The 23,455-nt window shown below is 44.2% G+C and overlaps 1 long non-coding RNA gene across 2 annotated transcripts in view; it reads right to left on the reverse strand.

Moving 5' to 3' along the window:
* LOC112661826 (uncharacterized) overlaps nt 1-23,455 on the reverse strand; it is a 44,387-nt gene that overhangs the window by 17,342 nt on the left and 3,590 nt on the right. The window contains exon 1 of one of the 2 annotated variants that reach the window (XR_003138029.3): nt 1,981-2,756. The exons of the other annotated variant lie outside the window; for it this stretch is intronic. This is a non-coding gene — a long non-coding RNA (uncharacterized LOC112661826). Of the gene's footprint in view, nt 1-1,980; nt 2,757-23,455 lie in introns of those variants that run through there. 2 annotated transcript variants of the gene reach the window in all.

Here is a 23,455-nt window from a genome sequence, read left to right on the forward strand (position 1 = left end):
ACACATCAGTAAGCCAAGGCATCATAGGGCTCCCCTCATTTGTCTCCTTCTCTTAGGAATTGCTGTACAGAGCTCCTGTTGTCCAAAAACTGAAAGTCATTATTTCATACAATTTTGTTTGTCTTTATTTTTAGTTGTCTAAGATGGTATTAGTGTGTAAGTATATGTGTAAATGTGTTTCTGCTACTACTATTATGGTCAGAAGCCTAAGTCCCTATTATTTGTTATTAAATCTTTGCCAGTCTGCTCAGTTTAATTGATGTCTCATTGTTTTAATTTTTTGACTTGTTTCCTCACTACCAAGGTTAAAGATTTTTTCAAGCACATACAAAGCCATTTGTAATGCCTCTTTTTATCAGTTGTTTACATCTCCTTTGCTGGTTTTTCTAATGGGGAAGTCTTAGTGGTTTCTTATTGATTTTTATTTACTTTTTATATTTAAAGCTATTACCCTTTTTCAGTTTATTACAGATCATTTATCATTTCTCATTCTTTAAAATAAATAACTTTATTGTCATATTCATAGAGAGAAACAGACAAGTCACAAGTACCATGAATTGCCACAGTAAACACACCTCTGTGATTACCACTCAGGTCCATAACTAGAGCCTTACTGGCACCCAGAAACATCCCCTTGTTCCGCTGCTATTCATGACACCCAGTTCTTCCCCAAAGACTGTCAATATTCTGACCTGTCAGGGCACAAGTTGCTTTTTCTGGGTCTTTGTTTCCTCACCTCTAAATTGGAGGAGTCATAGTACCTAACTCATAAGGTTATTCTGAGGATTCAATGAGGTTATATAAATTTTTAACACATGCAATAATCAGTAGATATCATCCTTACCATTATTTACCCATAGTCCCTCCTAGCTTGTTACCAAGAGAGCCAGACTCCAAGTTGACCATCTTGATGAATTAACATTTATCATGTGGCCCCTTCTGAGAACTGGGCTTCAGCCTTATTCTGAGGCCAAGACTTGCCTTACCTGCAATTCTTTTCTATCCTATACCTCCTGTTGCCCATACCTTGGCCCAAGAGACTCAGTCTCTCCCTTCTCCCATATACTGTTGTAGGTTTTAGCTCTGGACAGGCTTTCAAGAATGGAGGCAAATACCACCTTCATGAAAAGGTTTTCCCTGCCCATACCCATAGCCATGACTATTTGTCTGTCTTATTGCTTTATTGTTCTTTGTAATGCTTGATACCTGCCATTAGATCATATATTTACTTGTTTTATGCCTATTCTACTAGAATGTAGCTACAATGGGGGACAGGGACTTTGTTTTGCCATCACTACGTCTCCAACACCTAGAACAGTGGCTATCACAAAGTAGGTGCTCAATAGATATTAGTGGATTGGATGGATGAATCCTGTATCTGAATGCCCGTTTCAAGGCTAAAACCAAATCTACCCCCTTTTTTGCCAACTAAATCCATTTATTTAGTATATATTTGCTGAGAATCTACTATGTGTCTGACTCTTGGCATCTGTTATGGATTAAACTGTGTCCCTCCCAAAGACAATTTGAAGTTCTAATCCCTAGTATCTCAGAATGTGAATAGCATTCACTGATTTGGAAATAAGGTCATTGGAGATGTAATGAGTTAAGATGAGGTCATACTAAAAAGTAGGGTAGGGCCTTAATGCAATATGACTGGTGTTCTTATAAGAAGAGGAAACAAGATACAGAGACATACACACAAGGGGAAAGTATCATGTGACAATGAAGGTGGACATTGAAGTGCTATAGCTGCCAGCCAAGGAATGCCAAGGATTGCTGGAAAACCCTCAGAAGCTGGGAAGAGGCAAGGAAGTATTCTTCCCTGCAGGTTTCAGAGAAAGCATGGCCTTATCAACACTTGATTTTGGACTTCTGTCCTCCAAAACTGAGACATGATAAATTTCTTTTGTTTCAAGCCACTCAGTTTGTAGTATTCTATACTTAAGAAACTAATACAGCATGCCTCTGCTGATTTACCTGATAAGACGTAAAATCCTTATCCGTGCTTGGAGTTCTCTGTCAATATCCTTGATTTCCAGTGACACCAGGAAAGCATTAAGCAAAAAAGATAATCAGACTGTGTATGGAATCTCCTGGAAGACTAAAAAGAGGTTTTAGAGAGTGGGCTGGGATCCAGGAAGGAAGACATGAGAAATAGCCCAAATCTGGGGCACCTGGGTGGCTCAGTGGTTGAGCATCTGCCTTAGGCTCAGGGTGTGATCTTGGGGTCCTTGGATGGAGTCCCACATCAGGCTCCCTGCAGTAAGCTTGCCTGTCTGTCTGCCTATGTCTCTGCCTCTCCCTTTGTGTCTCTCATGAATAAATAAATACAATCTTAAAAAAAAAAAAGAAATAGCCCAAATCCAACCATATGACCTATTGGATATGTGGTAGGCAGATTCTACAATGGTTGCCAGGGGTCCCCACCTCATGGTATTCAAGTCCTTGTGTAATCCCCTCTTGAGTGTGTCCTGGACTTAATGTCTCACTTCTCACAAATAGAAAGCTATAAAAAGTAATGGGGGCATATTAATTCTTATATTGGGTTCAAAAAGTCTCTGACTTCCATCTTACTTTCTCACTTGCTTGCTCTGCCGGAAAGGAGCTGCCCTGTTGAGAGGCCCATATGGCAAAGGACTGACAGATACTTCTGGTCAACAGCCAGTGAGGAACCAAATCCTGCCAGCAAGCACATGAGTGATCTTGGAAGCTGACCTTTCCCTGGTTGATACCTTGAATGCAGCCTCATCAGAGACCCTGAGCCCGAGGACTCAAGTAAGCAGTGCCTGGATTCATGACCCACAGAAACTGTGAGATCAGAAATGTTCTTTAAGGGAAATTAAGGAATTGATCCCATTTACAATTGCACCAGAAACCATAAGATACCTGAGAATAAACCTAACCAAAGAGGTAAAATATCTATACTCTGAAAACTATAGAACACTCATGAAAAAATGAAGAAGACACAAAGAAAGCATTCCATGCTCATGGATTGGAAGAACAAATATTGATAAAATGTCTGTGCTACCCAGAGCAATCTATACATTCAATGTAACCCCTATCAAAATACCAACATTTTTTTCAGAGCTGTAACAAAGAGTCCTAAAATTTGTATGGAACCAGAAAAGACCCCGAATAACCAAAGGAATGTTGAAAAAGAAAGCCAAAGCTGGTAGCATCACAATTGCAGACTTTAGGCTGTATTACAAAGCTATAATCATAAAGACAGTATGGTACTGGCACAAAAACAGACACATAGATCAATGGAACAGAATAGAGAACCCAGAAATGGACCCTCAACTCTATGGTGAACTAATCTTAGACAAAGCAGAAAAGAATATCCAATGGAAAAAAGATAGTCTCTTTAACGAATAGTGTTGGGGAAGTTGGACAGCCACATGCAGAAGAATGAAATGGGACCATTTTCTTATAGCATACACAAAAATAGACTAAAATTGGATGAAAGACCTAAATGTAAGATAGGAATCCACCAAAATCCTAGAGGAGAACCCAGGCAGCAACCTCTCTGACCTCAGCCATTCAACTTCTTGTTAGACACATCTCCAAAGGCAAAAATGAACTCTTGGGACTTCATCAGGATAAAAAGCTTTTGCACAGCAAAGGTAACGTTGACAAAACCAAAAGACAACCTACAGAATGGGAGAAGGTATTTGCAAATGTCTTATCAGATAAAGGGCTAGTATTTAAAATTTATAAGAACTTACAAATTCAACACTCAAAGAACAAATAATCCAGTCAAGAAATGGGCAGAAGACATGAACAGACATTTGTCCAAAGAAGACATACAAATGGCCAACAGACCCATAAAAAATTGCTCATCATCACTCAGCATCAGGGAAATACAAATCAAAACCACAATGAAATACCATCTGACACCAGTCAGAAGGGCTAAAATTAACAAGTCAAGAAACAACAAATGTTGTCAGGGATGTTGAGAAAGGGGAACCCTCTTACACTGCTAATGGGAATGCAAGCTGGTATAGCCACTCTAGAAAGCCATATGGCGGTTCCTTAAAAAGTTACAAATAGGACTACCCTACAACCCAGCAATTGCACTACTATGTATTTACCCAAAGATACAAACGTAGTGATCTGAAGCGGTACCTGCACCCCAATGTTTATAGCAGCAATGTCCACAACAGCCAAACTATGGAAAGAGCCCAATTGTCCATCAACGGATAATGGATAAAGAAGATGTGGTATATATATACAATGGAATATTACTCAGCTATCAACTAAATGAAATTTTACCATTTGCAATGATGTGGATGGAACTAGAGGGTATTATGCTAAGCAAAATAAGTCGATGAGAGAAAGACAATTATCACATGATTTCACTCATATGTGGAATTTAAGAAACAGAATCATAGGAGAAGGAAGGGAAAAATAAAATAAGATGAAATCAGAGAGAGAGGCAAACCAGAAGAAACTCTTAACTACAGGGAACAAACTGAGGGTCACCGGAGGCGGGGGGGCATGGGGTAACTGGGTGATGGGCATTAAGGAGAGCACTTGATGTAATGGGCACTGGATGTTATATACAACTGATGAATCACTGAACTAATAATACACTATATGTTAATTGAATGTAAATAAAATAAAAAGTGTTTAAATGTTCTTTTTTTTTTTTTTTTTCTTTTTTTTTTTTTATTGGTGTTCAATTTACTAACATACAGAATAACACCCAGTGCCCGTCACCCATTCACTCCCACCCCCCGCCCACCTCCCCTTCTACCACCCCTAGTTCGTTTCCCAGAGTTAGCAGTCTTTACGTTCTGTCTCCCTTTCTGATATTTCCCACACATTTCTTCTCCCTTCCCTTATTTTCCCTTTCACTATTATTTATATTCCCCAAATGAATGAGAACATATAATGTTTGTCCTTCTCCGACTGACTTACTTCACTCAGCATAATACCCTCCAGTTCCATCCACGTTGAATGTTCTTCTAAGCTACACAGTTTTGGTGTAATTTGTTACACAGCAATAAGTAAAACTAATACAGGGTGCAATTGCCATGGGAAGCCCTGGTCACTGGATCAGTGATTTATGCTTCTGAATTCATTTATACTTTATGAATCACCCATTGCCCCTGCTACTTTAGTCACTCACTCCAGACATAAAAACTCCTAGGTAGAAGAATTTGATTGATAAAATTTAGGTCATTGCTGAAAAAAAGGGATACAAATCCTGTATGAACAACAACAACAAAAAAACTGTTTAGGTTTCCTGCTTGTTGCTTACAGTAATCCTGACTTCTCAGCACTTACTAATTCATGATCTATGTGACTAAGTCATTAAATATTATCCACTAGACTGTAGGCTCCTGGGAAGCAAAAACTGTCTTGTTTGTTACTTGTTTCTCTCCACCTGATACCTGGCCTGACACATAGTAGGTGCTCATTAAATGCTTAGTGAATGAATGAATGAATGAGGGCAAGCTTGGCACCACTCACTAACTCTAGTTTATGCACATTATCTTTTTGACAGGGAGCAATATTTCCAAATTTTTTCTTATAAGAATTAGCTGGGATGCTTCTTAAGAATCCAGAACTAGGGATCCCTGGGTGGCGCAGCGGTTTGGCGCCTGCCTTTGGCCCAGGGCGCGATCCTGGAGACCCGGGATCGAATCCCACATCGGGCTTCCGGTGCATGGAGCCTGCTTCTCCCTCTGCCTGTGTCTCTGCCTCTCTCTCTCTCTCTCTCTCTCTCTCTGTGTGTGACTATCATAAATAAATAAAAATTAAAAAAATAAAATAAAATAAAAATAAAATAAGAATCCAGAACTATGGGGGATCCCTGGGTGGCTCAGCGCTTTGGCGCCTGCCTTTGGCCCAGGGCACGATATTGGAGTCCCGGGATTGGGTCCCACGTCGGGCTCCCGGCATGGAGCCTGCTTCTCCCTCCTCCTGTGTCTCTGCCTCTTTCTCTCTCTCTCTGTATCTATCATAAATAAAAATAAATAAATCTTTAAAAAAGAAAAAAGAATCCAGAACTATGACCTTTATCACAGGTCTGAGATGAGGCCCAGGAAATTGTATTTTAATAAGTTCTGCATGTTATTTAGGTAGCCTGGAGCTGCAACATCATTTATCTGTAGGACTGTATTCCCCTTAGCTCAGCCCACTGAGTTGAACTCCATTTGGACATTTTGTAGTCTTCTTCTCCGACACAAATGACCCTTGTTTCCTTTCCTCTTTGGAAGATGTGCTGGTCTGCCGCTCTTGTCATCTGCAGGGTCTTTTTTGCTTTCTTTCTGGTTTCTTCATGAGCATTAAATATCATTCCTGTCACGAACACTGAGTCAATGCAGATGGTGTATGGGGCACCTCAGCAGTTGCTATATCGGCTCTGCAGGCAGAGATCAGGTTCAAAGTCCAGCTGAGCCATTGGATTTTAGTGTCACATTGGGTGAATCACTCCATCCATCCATCCAACAACTATTTCTTCAGTCTTTTCTCTGTGGGGAAATAAGTTCAGTACTGAGGATTTTTCAATGGATGAAGCAGTCCCAGCTCCTGACCTCACAAAGCTCAGTTTCTCAGGGAAGATAGACATTGGACACTCAGAACTTATAAGCTGTGTGTTCATGATGGAAGAAGAAGGTGCCAATGTGGTAGTTTTCAGACAGGGAGAATTTTGCTTCCCCCAGCGGACATGTATTAATGTAGAGAAACCTTTTTGTTTGTACAACCTGATGGAGTGCTCCTGGCATCTAGCGGATAGAGGCCCGGGATACTGTTAACCATCATACTGCACAGGCCAGCAGAATTGAAGCAGGACCACATTTAGAGAAGGCAAGAAAATGTCCTGGCACCCACATGTGATTCACCGTCAAGGCCCTGAATGTCCTGGTTTCTCTTGCTCTTCTTACCTGCCCTTGATGGTAAGCTCATTCCAGAGGCCACCTTCATCCTCAGCAACCTGTCCTGTCACCTCATCGCAGAAGGACATGGACTTGGCCTGGCACAATCTGTTTTTTAAAGGCTACATTGTTGCTATGGATCATCTGAGGGTTTATCTAGTGACCTACACTGTATCTTCTCATAGCATGGCTTTTGGGATCCACAGCAACCCAGGAGGAGTTCACAAAAGTGTGGGTTCCCAGACCCCATTCCAAACTCTGAGGGCGGGGTGCAAGAAAATTTAACAATCTGTAGGTTGTAGATTTTCACAGTCTCTTTAAATGACTTTTAGACAAGCTAATGTGTGAGAGACAGCTCCAGGAACCAGCATTTCAGTGGGCAGACCATAGAGGTCCTGCCCGTCTAGAGATGGCTACATTTGCTGAAGCCCAACTGCATGCCAGACTCTAGGCTAAACCCTTCCATTCATGGCTGGCTCAGGGATCCCCATGATGTGCCAGTGCTCTTCCCCTTATTTTACAGATGAGGAAACTGAGGCCCAAAGCAATGAAGTACCTAGCCAGAAAGCTGGCTTTCCTCCATCCAAGCAGCCTAATCTGTGGTTTAGAAAGTAAGACCTCATTAAGTACAGGTGTGAAAATCTGTTTGTGGCTTGGAGGAGGTAATTTAGTTGAGCTCACCTTGCTGGGGTGTGAAATAGCTTTTTCTTTCATTTTGTTTTTGTTTTTGTTTTTGTTTTTGTTTTGTTTTGTTATGTTGCTGAGTCATTTACTCAAGAAAACGGCCCCTAAAGGTTATTGGAATAAACTGGGGAGGCACAGTGTGAATCTCAGCTCCAAGGGGGAAACGACAAGAAATCAGAGAGCAGAAAGGCCATAAAAATACACTGAAGAGCACAGACACTGTGGGGGAGGGGGATGCTGGTGTCTTGTATATGGGGGACTGGTTCTCTGAGACCTCCAGGCAAAGCCAAGCAATGGCACTAAACTTGTCTGTAGACACTGGATCTTTGCTTAGCTGCAAAGCATGCTTAGCCTGCTGGTTGGGTCTGCCACCTGAGAATGCCTCCAGAGATCCATGTCTGGGTCCCCCCAGCCCATGTGTTGAGAGGAGAGCGTCAGACTGGTGTTGAGGGCTTTGGGCTAAGGATCCAGAGATCTGAGTGTGACTTTGTTTTTGGTCTCTTTTCTATGTGACCTTAAGTCAACATCTATCCCTTAGTGTTACCTGGATGATGCTGGTTTGAACCAATTGCTGTCAAGGGTTTTTTGGTTCTAGATTGTAAATTCTTAACCTCAGGGCCTGATACAGAGTAGGTACTCTAAAATATGCTTTGAATAAATGAATTTGCTTTTATATAATATTCTGCTGGTGCTGGAACTGAGGTCAGTTCAGTGCTTAGCTCCTTTTTCCCACACATTACGCAGACGTATAGACACCCACTCTGGTCAAGTGCTGTCTCTGGGTCCTGTCTACAGCCTGTTTGACTCTCCATACTCTAGCCTACACCCTCTGGTAGAGTGCTTCAGCTTCTCCCTTTCCCTCCCTCCCTCCTATTACCTACAGTCCTGTCCCTTCCAATCCAGTCATGCAGTGCAGCCAGGGGTTCTTCAACTAGAACTAGTATATCCCCCCTCCCAAACCCCAGCTACCCATTGCTTGCCCACCAGCATCTCTCCCATGCACCTCAAACCACCTTACAGCCCAGGCCCTACCATTCACTCCAAAGCCAGGTCCTGAAGGGTTTCACAGCTCACCTGGAGGAATTTGGGAAGAGCAGGGTAGGATAAGACCACTTCACTGAGGGCCCATGTTCTCTATAGCTCATGGCACTGCAGCATGAAGAAGGGTGGATAGATGGTCCCTGAATACATGTAATGTGCATCAATAGTGCCTAGTATTCAATGCAATACTCTAGATGTAGGAAACATCACCAGGCTGTAACTGACCCATTGGTGAATGCAATGGGGGCAAGTGCAGGGAGGACCTCTATTGGGCCTTTTTGTGGCCAAACCAAAGACAATAATATAGATTTGCAGGAAGAGTAGCCAGTAGGGGGCTACAACCCTGCTTGTTGTTCTGTTCCACTGACCAGCTATGTGGCTGTGTCTGTCACTCAGCCTTTGAACCTCCACATCCCTCTTTGTAAATGGGGCTGGTGCAGCTCACGCACTTCGAGGTTGCTGGGAGGATTGCACAAGATAATGGGTGTGAGGTGCATCATAAACTCAGAGTGCTTTATGCATGCTAGGTACTATTATCAAGCATTACCAAGGAGGGCTGGCCCCTGTCCAGAATTTGCAATCTCCAAATCCTTCCACTTTTAGCTGCTCCTGATAATGGCTTGCCCAATGAGGCTGGCCACATTTCTGATTTTGGCTCCAAGGAGAACATTGATCTGGGGTGTGCTTTGCGAGGATGGATGAGTGGACACCCAACCACTTTCCAAACTGGATTTCAGCCTCTAAATTATTAATGCATTCAGGCTGCAAATAGTACCTTACATCCCGGTGCCTCCGGGATGCTTGGGAAAAAAATATGGCCTCCTCAGCACTTTGGAACATGAGGCCATGGCCAATGCTAAATTTAGGATTGGGCTCTCCTTCATGTAAACAGGATGCTGCAGTGTTGGGCAGCAGGGTTTGTCTTCTCTATTCAGATAAATTGAGGTTTTGTTTCCTTCTTAGTAAGTTGGAAAGAAGCCTGGGTTAGAAATTAAGAGATGTAGGCTTGGGTCTTGACATTGTCCCCAACTGGTTTTGTGGTTTCTACAAGTTTTAACTTCCCACTTATAAAATGAAGACATCAGTGTTACCATGGAACAGCTCTTTGGTATCCAAGAAGGAAGCACTAGGTAGGCACAAAGCTTCTGGGTTTGTTGGTAGACAGTGCATCAAATAGAAACTGCATGGGGGCATCTCTAAGCTCTTAGGCTCAGAGATGGGGCGTAAATGGGATGTCATTTAGTTCTGAGTCCATCTTTGTCCCTGAGCCTATGGCAGCTGACTTTAGGCATCTGAATCTCAGAGATGCTCCTTCCTCCCTTCATTCTTCAGTACCCAGGACAGGCCTGGCACAGAGTAGACTTTCAGAAAAATGGTCATGAGGTGGATGTGGACACATTTGCAATAACAGAGACCAGATTCTCCACCCAATCCCACAAGGAATATGCACCAGACGGAAATATCCCAAATAAACCACATCTTGCATGTAGGTGACCACTGCCCTGTGAGCCCCACAAGGGCAGGGACAATGGTGTGGAGTCCATACCATTAATTCAATTTAAACATCAACTTTCAGGCTACCACACCCTAGCTGCACTCACAGAAACATCCATGACAGTGAGCACTACCTGTATCATCTTCATTTTAGAAGAGGGTCAACCATGCAGACAAACATAGGAGCCTTTGCCACCTCTAGGGCGGGTGAATTTCACCTTGAAATCTTGGAGCAACATGAGCCCTGCATTTGGATTTCCCTTTTGTTTCTCCCTCTAGTCTCTTTTACCGTTCACCTAGAAATGGCATGCATCCCCTTAGCTTGCAATGCACTGGCCAGAGCTAGCCATGCAGCCCCAAGTCAATGGCAGAGGGTGGTGGAAACTAGCAATGCACGGAAGCATCTGGACTATTTGGAGCCTCTTAATTGCCAAGGCTTGACCAGGAGATAGCCCTTTATAATCCAGCTCGGGCATCCCAAGCAGCTGTGTATGCCAGTCTCTGTCTGAGGGGTTTTTCCAGATTTTCCCTCATACTCTCCTTCCCACTTCACAGAGGTAGAAATCACTAACTCCAGTCAGCAGAAGAGGACCCTGAATCTCACTGTGGTCAACCACTTGTCCAAGTTCACAAGGCCACCAAGGAGCATAGCCAGGACTCAAACACAGGTTTGCTTTTTAAATTCCAACCCCAGTGCTTTCTGTCACCGTGACACCTTGTGAGCACAAACAGTCCAGGGACTCCAAGACAAAGAAGAGGTGAGAACGAGAATATCTGAGAACACAGGTAAGGATAGAGAGGCATGGAGAGGCAGAAAGCCTGACTGTGGCCAGAGGAGTATGGGCACTGCCCTCTTTGTATTGTTCAGGAAGTAAGCACTGGACTGGGAAGAATCACGACTTTTATGATGACAGGTAAAGAAAAGAAATGACGTAAATGTGGCTTCATGTATTGGCCACCTCCCACAAAAGTCCCTGGGACATTCAAGAGAGTCATGTAGATTTTTGCATCATCTTTGAAAAACAAGGACTGTCTCTTCAAGCTCACAGGTTAGTTTTGAAATGAACATTTCTTCCACCCCACAGAGGATTCATTATTTGGAGTTTGTCATGTTTTTCCCCCCTTTGGTTTTTGGTTTTTGAGGCTTTTAAAATTTTTTTTTATTTTTTATTTTTTTGCCATCAACTTCTTTTGGATCCCAGAGGGGATAATAAATATATATAATAGGAAGCAAAACAAAGAAAAACAACCTCAATTTTTAACAAACTACCTTTAACAAATGGATTCAGGTCTTCATCTGCTCTCAGCAAACCTCTAAGAGGCTCTGTTCTGAATACAATAACCACAATTTGGAGAAGCAGAGCAGTGGGGTTGGGGAAGGAATGGTCTCTTTTTGTTCAGGAGAGCCCTGTGGTCTTGTTCAGATGGTGCTAGTGTCCTCGGACAACTACCCGCCCCCGGCCTATCTGAAAGCCTGGGGAGACAGCTTCATTAGGCAGCTCTGCTGAGAGACTTACAGAAGACCATTTGATCACTCGGCAGCTCTGACCATGAAAACGTTCACCTGTCCATTGACTCTACATCTGCCTTCTTAGCCATACCGTCTACACGTCCTAGTTCTGCCCCATTTGTCTTTCCTCGGACAATCTAAAGGGGTGCATGCTTTATCAGATTTCTCACTCAGGCATGAAAAGTAGGTCACTGATTCATTTCACAGAACCTGAAGCCTTGAACGTCAAGACTTTTCAGGTTGTATTACATCAGGTTGTAGGTGGCAGCCACTGCCAAGGAGGTATGAAAACCTGCAGGACGGAACTGTGTCCCTGGGGCCACACATGTGGCCTCTGCATTCATGAGTGTTGGTTGCAGTGAGGGGCATGGAGAAGCTCTCCTGGAAATGAATCTCTGTCACTCTGATGGTGCTTAAGCCCATCTGCAGCTCCCTGTCACTTTCAGGATGGAATCTGACCACCCTCAAGTGGCTTCGCAGGCCTGTGGTATACTGGCTTCTCCTGAAAGTAGAATGACACTTATATCCTATTATACAAGCTTCTCATTTCACACCAGAATGCTGCTTTGCTTCTTAGGCACGTTGTTGCAGCATGCTGCTTCCCACGTCATTGCCTTTGCTCCTGCTGTACCTGCTGCCAGGCATGCCCTTCCTCCCAGTCTCATTCATGCCCACACAAACCCTTTATGCACACACAAACCCCTGGGTACTGGTCACATAACACCCTCAACACCACTACCACACTCTGCCTTAATGCCGAAGTGGGAAGGAGGGACTTGACATGAATGGCACGTGCTCAGGACTTTACACACAAGTGTGCATTTCTTGCAACAGTCCAGCAAGAAAAGCATAAATTCCCCTCTCTTACTGATGTGGAAACTGAGGCTCAGGGTGAGGCAGCATGTCCACCAGCCATGCCTTCTGACTCTGAAGCCTAGGATCTTGGCTACTCCTGAATCAGCAGATCCACATTTCCACTCCATTCACCTGCCTGATACTCTGGTTCTCGTCCAATAAACAGTGCAGCCCGATTAGCATCCAGTTCTCCAGCTCAGGGATAGAGATGGGCCCTACAAGCCAAGTGTGTATTTCCTGGCAGCAAGCAAGAGAATTTTGGCTGAGTGCACAGATGGGACAGTGCTGCCACTTCTAGGCTGTGACTCCAGGCAAGTTTCTCAACCTTTCTGTCTCAGTTTCTGCATCTGTGAAATGGGAACTACCTCATAGGGCTATTGGTGAAGATTAAATGAGCTGATAAATGCAAACCACTTATAGTACCTGGCATGTAACAAATGCGTATAATTACCATTATTTCTATTAATCATTCTTATTGTCTCTGAGACAAGTTATTTCCAGGCAGAAGGTGCTCACACCCCACCCGCTTGGGCTGTCTACTACATCTTCTTATTAGGAGGTTGAGGTCTTCCAGGTCATGGAATTTCCTGATAGATGACATTTATTGTAGTCCTATTTTGTGTCAAGAATTTTATGTCCATTACCTCTACCCCTAACAACCACTCTGTCAAGTTGGTATTCTTACCAGTTTTCAGATGAGAAAACTGAAGTTCAGGCTCCCGACTGGCCAGAGGCAGAGCCAGGAATCAAACCCAGGTCCATCTGGCTCCAGAGTCCTGGCTCTCTATCTCCCCTGTGTTTTCACTGGAAGATGTAGTGCTCACATTGGTCTCTCCTCCTTCAGGGTTCTTTCTGCTGGGGGCTTGATTCTCATTTTGATGGTGTGCCACCCTCTTGAGCAAGGAGCAGCAGCTTTGGGTGAATTGTAATGACTCAATTTTCCAGCTCATCATTGATACTGGCTTGAGAGGCTGGGAAGACTGTCCCCTGGGTCTTTCCCAGCTGAAGTCTGTGTCCTCAGCAGAGGTGCTGGTAACCAGGATGGCCACAACATTCCTGCCCAGGTCTCTGGAAAGTTCTCTTAGGGAAGCTGGAGGTGAGAAGCTTTCTCCATGTTTCCCTCCCTTTGCCCTCTTCATTCATCACTTAACATTCTTTGAGCTCTATTTATTTACAGAACCAGGCCCTATAATAAGGGGAGTAGCAAATGCAAAGGTCCTGAGGTAGGAGGGAGTTTGTTGTGTTAATGAACAGAGAAGAGGTTAGCCTGAGTGCAGGTGGCTAAAGCTGGGGAAGTAGGAAAAGATGAGTGTGGTTAAGTGGGCAGTGGCCAGACTTTGGTGAGCTCACCCCCTCTGCCCTGGGAGGAATTGAGGTTCCATTCTAAATGTAAATGTCCTTGGTTGTTCTGAGGCAGAGAGGCGGTGTGTGAGCTCATTAGTGGCTCTGCCTACACTGCTCCACCCACCCCAGGATCCTTTCTTTCATGTTCTCCCCCACCCCTGAGGTGCTCAACTAGAGCTGCAGGGTCATTTTCAGCTATTCCCTCACCCTCACCATCTGTCATCTTATCCACATCCCTTTTTAAAAGTTTACTTAACTCAACCCTTCTGATCCAGCCCTGGGCCCCTTCCCTGGGTCAGGGTCCCCGCCTCCCCCCACCCCCCTCGTGTGACATATTCCTCCAAAGTCTTCAATCTCCGTTGCTCCCTTGGAATCCATCTTTCACACACTCCCTTAAACTCAAATCAGGCTATGTTGTCCTCCCCTCGCCCCCCCGCTGCAAAACCTTCCATGACTCCCTGTGGCCTATGCTTTGCTGTCCAATATGGTAGCCACTCCCCATGGGTAGCTATTTAGATGTAAGTTGATTGAAGCTAAATAAATCTTAAAATGCACTTCCTCATTCAGGTAACCACACCTCAAGTTTTCAGTAGCCACATGTACCTACCGTATTAGACAACACAGGTATAGAATATTTCCCTCACCACCGAAAGTTGCATTGGACAGCACTGGATAAAATTCAAACCTGTTAGCCTGGGTTTGAGGACTTAAACAATCTGGCCCCAACTGGCCTGTCCCAGTTCATTTCCTATCAGCTCTTCCCATGCACACTTAGCTTCAGCCAAAGCACACAGCTCTACAATTCCCAAACTGCTTGTGTTAGTGTTTTATGTACCCTTCTAGGGCTTATGCAAACACATGCAAGTGTGTGTGTGTGTGTGTGTGTGTGTGTGTGTGTGTGAGTATATATGTGTATATGTGTCTATTTTCTTGTTTCTTCTCTTTCTTATACAAAAGGTAGAGTACTAAGGTTTCTTTGGAGGATGATGAAAATGTTACAAAGTTTAGATGATGGTGATGGTTGTGCAACTCTGTAAGCATACTAAAAGCTATTGAACTGTTTTGTATCTTGTTTTTTTTTTTCATTTTACAATATAGCTTGGAGTTCTTTCTCAATCACTGTACATAGGGCTTCCTCATTCTCTATACAACTGCAGGATATTCCATTGTGTAAATTTCCATCATTATTTACCATGGCTCCAAGCTGATAGACACTTGGGGTCACTCCAGCCCTTTGCTGTTCTAGACAGGGCTACAAGAATAATATGTTCCATGTGTGGGCTGGTGTATCTGTAGAACAGACTTCTACAAATGGTATTGCTGGGTCAGAGAATGGCTGCATTTGTAATTTTGACAGATATTGCAAATCTCCCTCCTTAGAGCTGTATTGATTTATGACTCCCACTAGCAATGTCTAGGAGTACCTGTTTCCTCAGTCTTCACCAACAGACTTCTGAATGGTTCGTCAGTACAATTTTAAATTACATTTCTCTAATGAGTTAGATTAAGCAGCTTTCATATATTTAAGAGCCTTTGGAGTTTAATTTGGGGGAAACTGTTTCTTCATGCCATTTTTATTATGTTGCTGGCCTTTTCCATCTCGATTTATAGAAACTCTTAATACATTGCAACAATTAACCCTTGCCTGTGATGTAAGATATTCCTTTCTCCCAATTTGTTGTTTGCCTTTTGTGACTTTGCTTATGTGTTTTTTTCCTCACATAGAAATTTACAAGATTTCTTATTTTATTAAGTTCACCAATCTTATTTTTCCTGGCTTTTAGATTTTGAGTGATAGAAAGACCTTACTTACTCCAGGGTTTTAAAGGAATTTGCCTTATTTTGATACTTTATGGGTTTGTATTTTTGCTATTAAATTATAATTTGGGGCAGCCCCGGTGGCGCAGCAGTTTGGCGCCGCCTGCAGCCCAGGGTGTGATCCTGTAGACCCAGGATCGAGTCCCGCATCGGGCTTCCTGCGTGGAGCCTGCTTCTCCCTCTGCCTGTGTCTCTGCCTCTCTCTCGCTCTCTCTGAATGAATAAATAAATAAATCTTTAAAAATAAATAAAATAAAATAAAATAAAATAAATTATAATTTGGGGGGCATCTGGGTGGCTCAGTTGGTTGAGCATCTGCCTTCGGCTCAGGTCATGATCCCAGAGTCCTGGTACTGAGCCCTGTGTCAGGCTCCCTGCTTTTCCTCCCTCCCACCCCCCGGCCCCCGTTCATGCTCTCTCTTTCACTCTCTCTCAAATAAAAAATAAATAAAATCTTCAAAAAATAAAAATAAAATAAATAAATTATAATTTTGATCCATTTGGTGTAGGGTATGGTATATGGACTCAACCACATCTTGTCCTAAATGACTACCCATTTATCTTAACACCATTTAGTAATAAATTCATTTATACCCCCACTGATTTGACATGTTGCTTTATTGTATACCAACTTCCTGTATGCATTTGAGCCAGTTCTGGACTTTCTACTCTGTTTCATTGGTATACCCATCTTTTTATGTGCCAGTACCACACTGGTTCAACAATTGAAATTTTATAGTATAAATCCAATTTAAATCCACTTGTTCCATGATGCTTTCCAAGATATCTTTAAACAAACAGGACCTTCCTTATTGCACCCTATGCTTTGCTCTCAAAGCACCCTATGCCTCTGACCCCCAGCAGACTGCAAGCTCTTAAAGAACAGGGCTCTACCCTCTATGACTGTGCCTAGGTTGGGGCCTGGCAAGGGCCAAGCCACTAATACCCACATTCTTCCCTCCTTCAAGTACAGAGGACTATGGTTTCTCACACATCACATTTTGCCTTGATTGAAAACCGAGACACAACTTCCCTGCCCCCAGCCTTCTGGCATTTCTTTGAGAGTCTTCCCAGATGTCTCAGGACTGGACTGGTGGCTCTGCAGTGAACTTGGTGTCTTTTCAGCACTTGGTGCTCCTCTTCAAACCCTGGACACTCAAGAGGCCCCAGGGACTGGCCTACCCTCTCCTCTTTTGGACTTGAAGCCCAGCTCCCCCGCATCTAGTGGGAGGTTCCCTCTCTTTGTGGAAAGTGGAGTTGGAGTCCCATTATTCTTTCTTCTGTCAACAGGACAAGAAAGGCACTTTGCCTTCCTTTTGGTATCTACTCTGCACTGAAAATTCTGCCCCGGCGGGGGGGGGGGGGGGGGTGGAATAAAACACAACCTTTCCTACTGACCCCAGTGATATTTTTGCAAGTCTGGGCCAGTTCATGTCTATCAGTTCTTTTTAAATATCAGACCACTTTAAGGGCTGCCCAAACATTTCTGCAACCAGTCCTTTATACCAGACCCTGTGCCAGGTGCCAGGGGGCACTGAGATGGCTACCATCTGTCCTTAGAGAACTTCATTTCTAGTAGGGCACCTGGATGGACATAGGGAAAAACAACAGCATGGCATAATGCGGTAGGGTGTGCACTGGGTGGTCTTTCTGGGCCCTAGTGCTCTCTTCTGGTGCAAAGGTCAGCATCATGTAGCATTTTCTCAAACTTGGGTGGGACTTTGAACCTGTCTGGACTGCCTCATCCCCTCATTGTACCTGTGACAATACAGAGATGTGACAACACTATAGACCCTAGGGAAGCCAGACTCAGGGCTGAGAATTGGGGCCCGGAGCCTGGTTCTCTGGCCTTCCACCAACCTCGCTGTCTTCTCTTTACCTCACTCCCAACCAAACTAGCTCCATGGCCAGTCACAACAAACCTCTTAAACATCTCTTAATTCCCTGTATTTCCCATTACCTCCACTGCTGCAGGCAGGACCGCAGCCAGTGTCATCTCTCCTCTGGATTACTGCAGTGCCTCCTCACTGCTTCCCCTTCTAGTGCATAGGGAGAAGCCTATGGGATCTTATCACAGTGCCATTCTCATCAGGCATTTTGCTTAATAACTCCGTAAGTATACTAAATAACTCTTTACCTATATCTCTTGCTTTTCTAATTACTTAATTTTTTATTTTGAAATAACAGATTTGTATACAATTGCAAGAAATAGCAGAGGGGTCCTGCGTACCTTTTGAAACCCAGTTTCCCCAACTGACAACATCTTAAATTATTGTTCCCTGTTGCTTTTAAGATAAAGATAGAGATTGTTATTCTAGTTTGGCCCTGAAGTCAGATCTGGGTTCAAATCTCAGCTTCACCATTGACTGAGTAACTTTGGCAAGCTATCTTGCCTCTCTGAGCCTCAAGTTCTTTGGGTGTAAAATTTAGAATAAAGGCACTCACTTCAAAGAGTTGCTTGGGCCTTAATGAGATAAAACATATAAAGTGCTTAAAATAGAGACTACACTGCTTAGCACTCAATAAAATGGTAGAATAACATGGAATAGGGGCAGCCGCAGTAGCTCAGCAGTTTAGCGCCTGCCTTCAGCCCAGGGTGTGATCCTGGAGGCCTGGGATCAAGTCCCACGTCGGGCTCCCTGCATGGAGCCTGCTTCTCCCTCTGCCTGTGTCTCTGCCTCTCTTTCTCTGTCTCTCTCATGAATAAATAAATTAAAAATCTTAAAAAAAAAAAAAAAAGAATAGCATGGAATGTTCTGGCCTCTGCCCACAATCCTCCTTGTTCTCTCTGCTCCTGCTTACTGCCTTTCTGATTCTCCCTTTTGTCTTCCTTACTTACCCCAGGACCTTTGCGCATGCTTTTTCTACCTCCCTATTCTCACCCCTACATATTATTAACTCTACTTTAGCCTTTAGCCCAAGCATTCTTTCATCAGCTCAAGCCTTTGTGACCATATAGACCTTCTCATGTCCCTTCTCTCATAGTGCTGTGTATGTTTGATTTTCCCTTATGAGTACTTATTTCAGAATATACAACAATTTGTGTATTACTGAGTATTATTCTCCTGTACTAAACTATGAGTCTATGAAAGTCAAGATAATGTTTGTTTTGCCCATTAAAACATCCCTATAACCTAGTAGAGGGTCTGGCATTGAGAAGAGACCCATAAATATTTCTTAAGTGAGTCAATGAGCAAATAGCAGCAGTGGGTGGTAAGAGATGATGATGAGCACAATGGTGAAGATTTTACTGGCAAACGTTTATTGAATGTTTAATGTATGCCACGCAATATGCTCAACACTTTTGTGAATTATCTTGTTTAATTCACTAACATTTAAAATAACCTCAAGTGTCCTCTATCCAGCTTTCTTCCCTTGGCTTCTTATCACTGCTTGATATTATGTGTTTATTTAGTATCCTAGTTCCTCATTCATGTAAACTGCACTAGCTTAGAAATTTAGTTTTATCTATTTCTATGTCCATAGAGCCTAGTTCAGTGCCTGCTACGTAGTAGGTGCCCAATGAGTATTTGTGGAATGACTGAATGATCACAAGAAATATATGAGGGAGGCAGATAGAGTTATTGTCCCCACCTCATTTTAAACATGAGGAGATGGAGACTTGAAGAAATTAAGTACCTAGCCCAGATAAAGGCCACATAGCCAGGCCTTGAACCTGAGCTCCTAGACTTCACAGCCCATAAGTTTAACTGGGAAGCTCTCCAGGCTTGGTTCCCCCAAATAGACGCTGAGACCAGGATTCAAGCCCAAGTAGTTCATGTGGGAGGTGATTCCAAGAAAGGACAGTAGGTGAGATGGGAGTGAATCAGTGAAGGGAAGGGAAGGTGGCCAACGCAGGTGTATCACCAGGCAGCTCACCACTGTGGCAACAGGAGCTGACTTGCATTAGGTTGTCTGGGTGCTGATCCAGACCAGGAGGCTCAGAGTTATCCTGCTTGAGTGGTGATGGGGCTGGATAACTCTCACACCCACTCTCACCAGTTACTTGTGGAGGGCTTCTCTCAGGGAGTATAAATGTCCAGTGGGCCTGGCTTGCCCCACATGGGGGCTGAAGCTCCCCGAGTCAGACAGAAGTTCTCAGCCAAAGAGTTGCATGTGGTTGCTAAGGGAATATGGTGGGGCACTACCAGCACCTCTTTTGGATGCCATTCAGAGTCTCACCATCAAAAGGTTGCTGTATTTTCTCCAAGGATGACATTTAAAGACCACATATTTCTGGGAGAAAAGCCTTTCCTCCTCCCTCCCCCGGGCTCAGCAGCTTTCCTCCCCCACATGCTCTTCTTCTCACTTCTTGTGAGCCTTAACTATCCTTTGGGGTCAAGTTTAGCTCCTGTCCTTCATCCAGGCTGGAGGAGGTCCCAGGGAATACTCGGTGTACTTTCCCACCCAACAAAGGGACTCAGTACAGCTCTATAGGGAAGAGTCTGCATGGGGGCTGTCACCTGATCCTTGGGTGGCCCTGTTCTACTCTCTGATTCCTGCAGAACTCCCTCTGCTTTATCACAGTCCATACTTGAACCTGAAAACTCTCTGCTCCCTACCAGCATTCTCTGCAGTTCTAGAGGAGACAGGGCTTCTGGCCTCCCACTGTATTAGCTTTCCAGGCAGTCTCTTCTGGCATATATTAAACCCGTTGTCACTTTTAATCCCAAAGGACTCCCTTGCCTTCCAAGTCAGACAGAGATCCCCCATCTGAACTTGAGGGGTCACATTTTTCAGATCCACAGTATCAGACAAGGCCTTGATCTCTGTTCAATTTCATCTTGATAAAGACAGTCCCACAGAGGAATAAGTCTTGTCCTTCCTCGTTAGGCTAGTCTAATGTTCAGCTCAAGCATCATTTGCTTTCATGGAGAAGTAGAGTTCAACACATTTCCCTTATTTCTGTTGCTCCTCTGTCTCAAAGAGGGGCTCTGTGTCTACCTTTTCTTATTACAGAGCCCAGCTAAAATCACCCAGTTTTTCTTTCTGGAGCATTTGGATTTGGTGCAAACCTGAGTTTATGTGGGCCTGTCCCCTTTCCTGACCCCCTTTCCACCCTGCCAGCCCTTCTGGAGGAAAAGGATTTGTACACATTCATCTTTAAATCTCGTGCACCATGCAAAAGCCTGGCTCATGTATGTGCACATGTAGCAAATACATGAAAGGATGATCCCTCAGCATGGAACCCAAGACCTTCTAGGGCTGCATGGTCACCTTCTTTCCTGCGTCTGTTGTCTCTCGCTCGCTCTCTCACACTCTCTTGCTCCTACTCCCTTATTGTCTTCAAGAAATCCTTCTGGGCATAGAGAAGAGTCAGACTCCCTGGCTCTTCCTCTCTCCAGGTCAGTGTCTTAGCTGACCTGGGCCTTCCCCACCTCCATTGCAAAAGGAGGATAAGAAAATGATCTGAGGTCTGCCTCTCCAGGAACAGAGTCTGAGATGTGCATTTGTATGCATTGAATTTATTAAGGGAGTACTCTCAGGGGAAACATGTAGGGGAAGAAGAGAGGCAGGAGAAGGAGATGAAGGAGCTGGGGAGAAGTCCATCTTTAGCCTGATCCCCCCAGGGGAGCCATGAAGGGTAAATTGCACCATAAGGGTTGTTGCCATCTAGTGGTTCCCATCCAGCAAGGATGATGTCTTCCATAGAAGGGTGTAGGCCTGGGAAGCCAACACCCACAGGGCTAGGGGCTGGGTGCACCTGCCAGGGAGAGAGCAGGGTGAGCTTCAATAGCATCTGCTAACAAACACCTGCCTTATAGAACTGTTGGGAATGTGAAATCAGTGTACCCCAAATGCAAAAATAGTAACCAGTTACTTAATCGAGTCTGGCTATTATTTCTGCCATTTTCACTCTTGCTTCAGCCCCCAGCTCAAATACCACTGCTGAAGTCTTGTTCACTTGCTTCATGGAGAATTCACTATGCCTCCCCCAGGCTGCCTTGGCACTTGGTGGTTTTTCCTTTTTATTTAAGTTTTAAAACAGCACAAGTAAGACATGGGAGCATTATTATTGTAAAAGATTGTAACCAAGCCTGAAATATATAGGGTAGAATGTCGCCTCTCTGCCCCACATCCTCCGGAGGAAATCCCTATTAGATCTTCCCCGACTGCCCTTCATACCTCAGGTGTGTTGTCCTGCCTTGTAGTTGGGGAGCTGGGTTTTCCAGGCTACATTTAGAGTCCTTATTTAATGGGAGGGACCTGCTCTGATTTCTTTCTGTCCTCTGCTCAATAAATGTTTGCTTAGTTTAGTTTCAGCCCAAATTTCTAGATCATAGGATGTGGTGGGATATCAAATACATATTTCCAGCCTCCTCTCCTTGGAGATTCTGACTCTGGAGTCTTGAGTCAGCCCCGAGGAATCTCTTAACAGATTCTGGTAACAAGTTTTCCAGGTACGTGAGGTAAAAATCTAGCTCCGGGAATGTTTTATTATTTTTTTTAAAGATTTTATTTGTTTATTCATGAGAGACAGAGAGAGAAAGAGAAAGAGACAGAAGCAGGCTCCATGCAGGGAGCCTGACTTGGGACTCAAGCCCAGGTCTCCAGGATCAAATCCTGGGCTGCAGGCGGCGCTAAACCGCTGAGCCACTGAGCTGCCCTCTGGGAATGTTTTTAAAGGTGGCTTCCCAATGTGCATAGCAGCAACATCCACAATGGCCAAACTGTTGAAGGAGCCATCGAAAGATGAATGGATAAAGAAGCTGTGGTCTATATATACAATGGAATATTACTCAGCCATCAGAAGAGTCCAATACCCACCATTTTTCGATGTGGAGGAACTGGAGGGTATTACGCTGAGTGAAGTAAGTCAATCGGAGAAGGACAATCATCATATGGGTTCACTCATACAGGGAATATAAGAAATAGTGAAAGGGATTATAAGGGAAAGGAGCGGAACGGAGTGGGGAAAAAATAGAGAGAGAGACAAACCAATGAGAGACTCCTAACTCTGGGAAACAAGCAAAGGGTGTGGAAGGGGAGGTGGGTGGGGGGATGGGGTAACTGGGTGACAAGCACTGAGAAGGGCACCTGATGGGATGAGCACTGGGTGTTATACTATATGTTGGCAAGTCGAACTTCAATAAAAACAAATAAAAAAAATAAAGGTGGCTTCCATCTGCTGAACATCTCCCTCATCGATTTATTTAGATGTCTCTTTTTTGCTTAGTAGGATTATCGTTATGCATTTCATAACTTCGTGACTAAAATAGTAAGACACGGTCGCTGTGGGGAATTGGATGATAAAGTCAGCTTTAATCCCATCCCAATCAAACCCTTTTGATGGATTGTCACGGGGCCCTGGGATCACAGGGTCATTCCCAGTTTTGCTCTTGGCCATTCCTGGCCCCTGCCTCCCTGACAGACCAAAGAGTACCAGTGCTTCTTTCTGTTCCTGTTAGGAGCTCACAGATGCCGTGCTCACTGGCTTGCTAAGTGCCAGTCACCTCCCCATCTCTCCTTCCTCGTCCGGCAGAGGGAAGCAGCCATTTCTCTCTTTATTCGCTGCCAGTTCCATCTCTCAAGAAGTCTTCGAGTTTTAAGAGTCTGTCAGGGCCCTATTTTTAGTGGAGTGGGACTTCTCCTGGGTGTCCAGATTGTTGAAACTCTCTCGCTAGCAGATGCTCTTCTGCGTTGTCACTGGAACCTCCCGTGTCCTCACTTCTCAGATGCTCATCACCTCACACAACCTTTACCTCATCTGAGTAATTCCCCACCCTGTCCCCACCCTAGAAGACTGAGACTCAGGAAGGACAGATGGCCTGTCCCACGGGCTGAAGGGGCAGAACCAGCTTCTCCCCTCTGGTTCTAATCC

The sequence above is a fragment of the Canis lupus genome, chromosome 20 (assembly GCF_003254725.2).
Source record: "Canis lupus dingo isolate Sandy chromosome 20, ASM325472v2, whole genome shotgun sequence".
NCBI classification, from domain to species: Eukaryota; Metazoa; Chordata; class Mammalia; order Carnivora; family Canidae; genus Canis; species Canis lupus.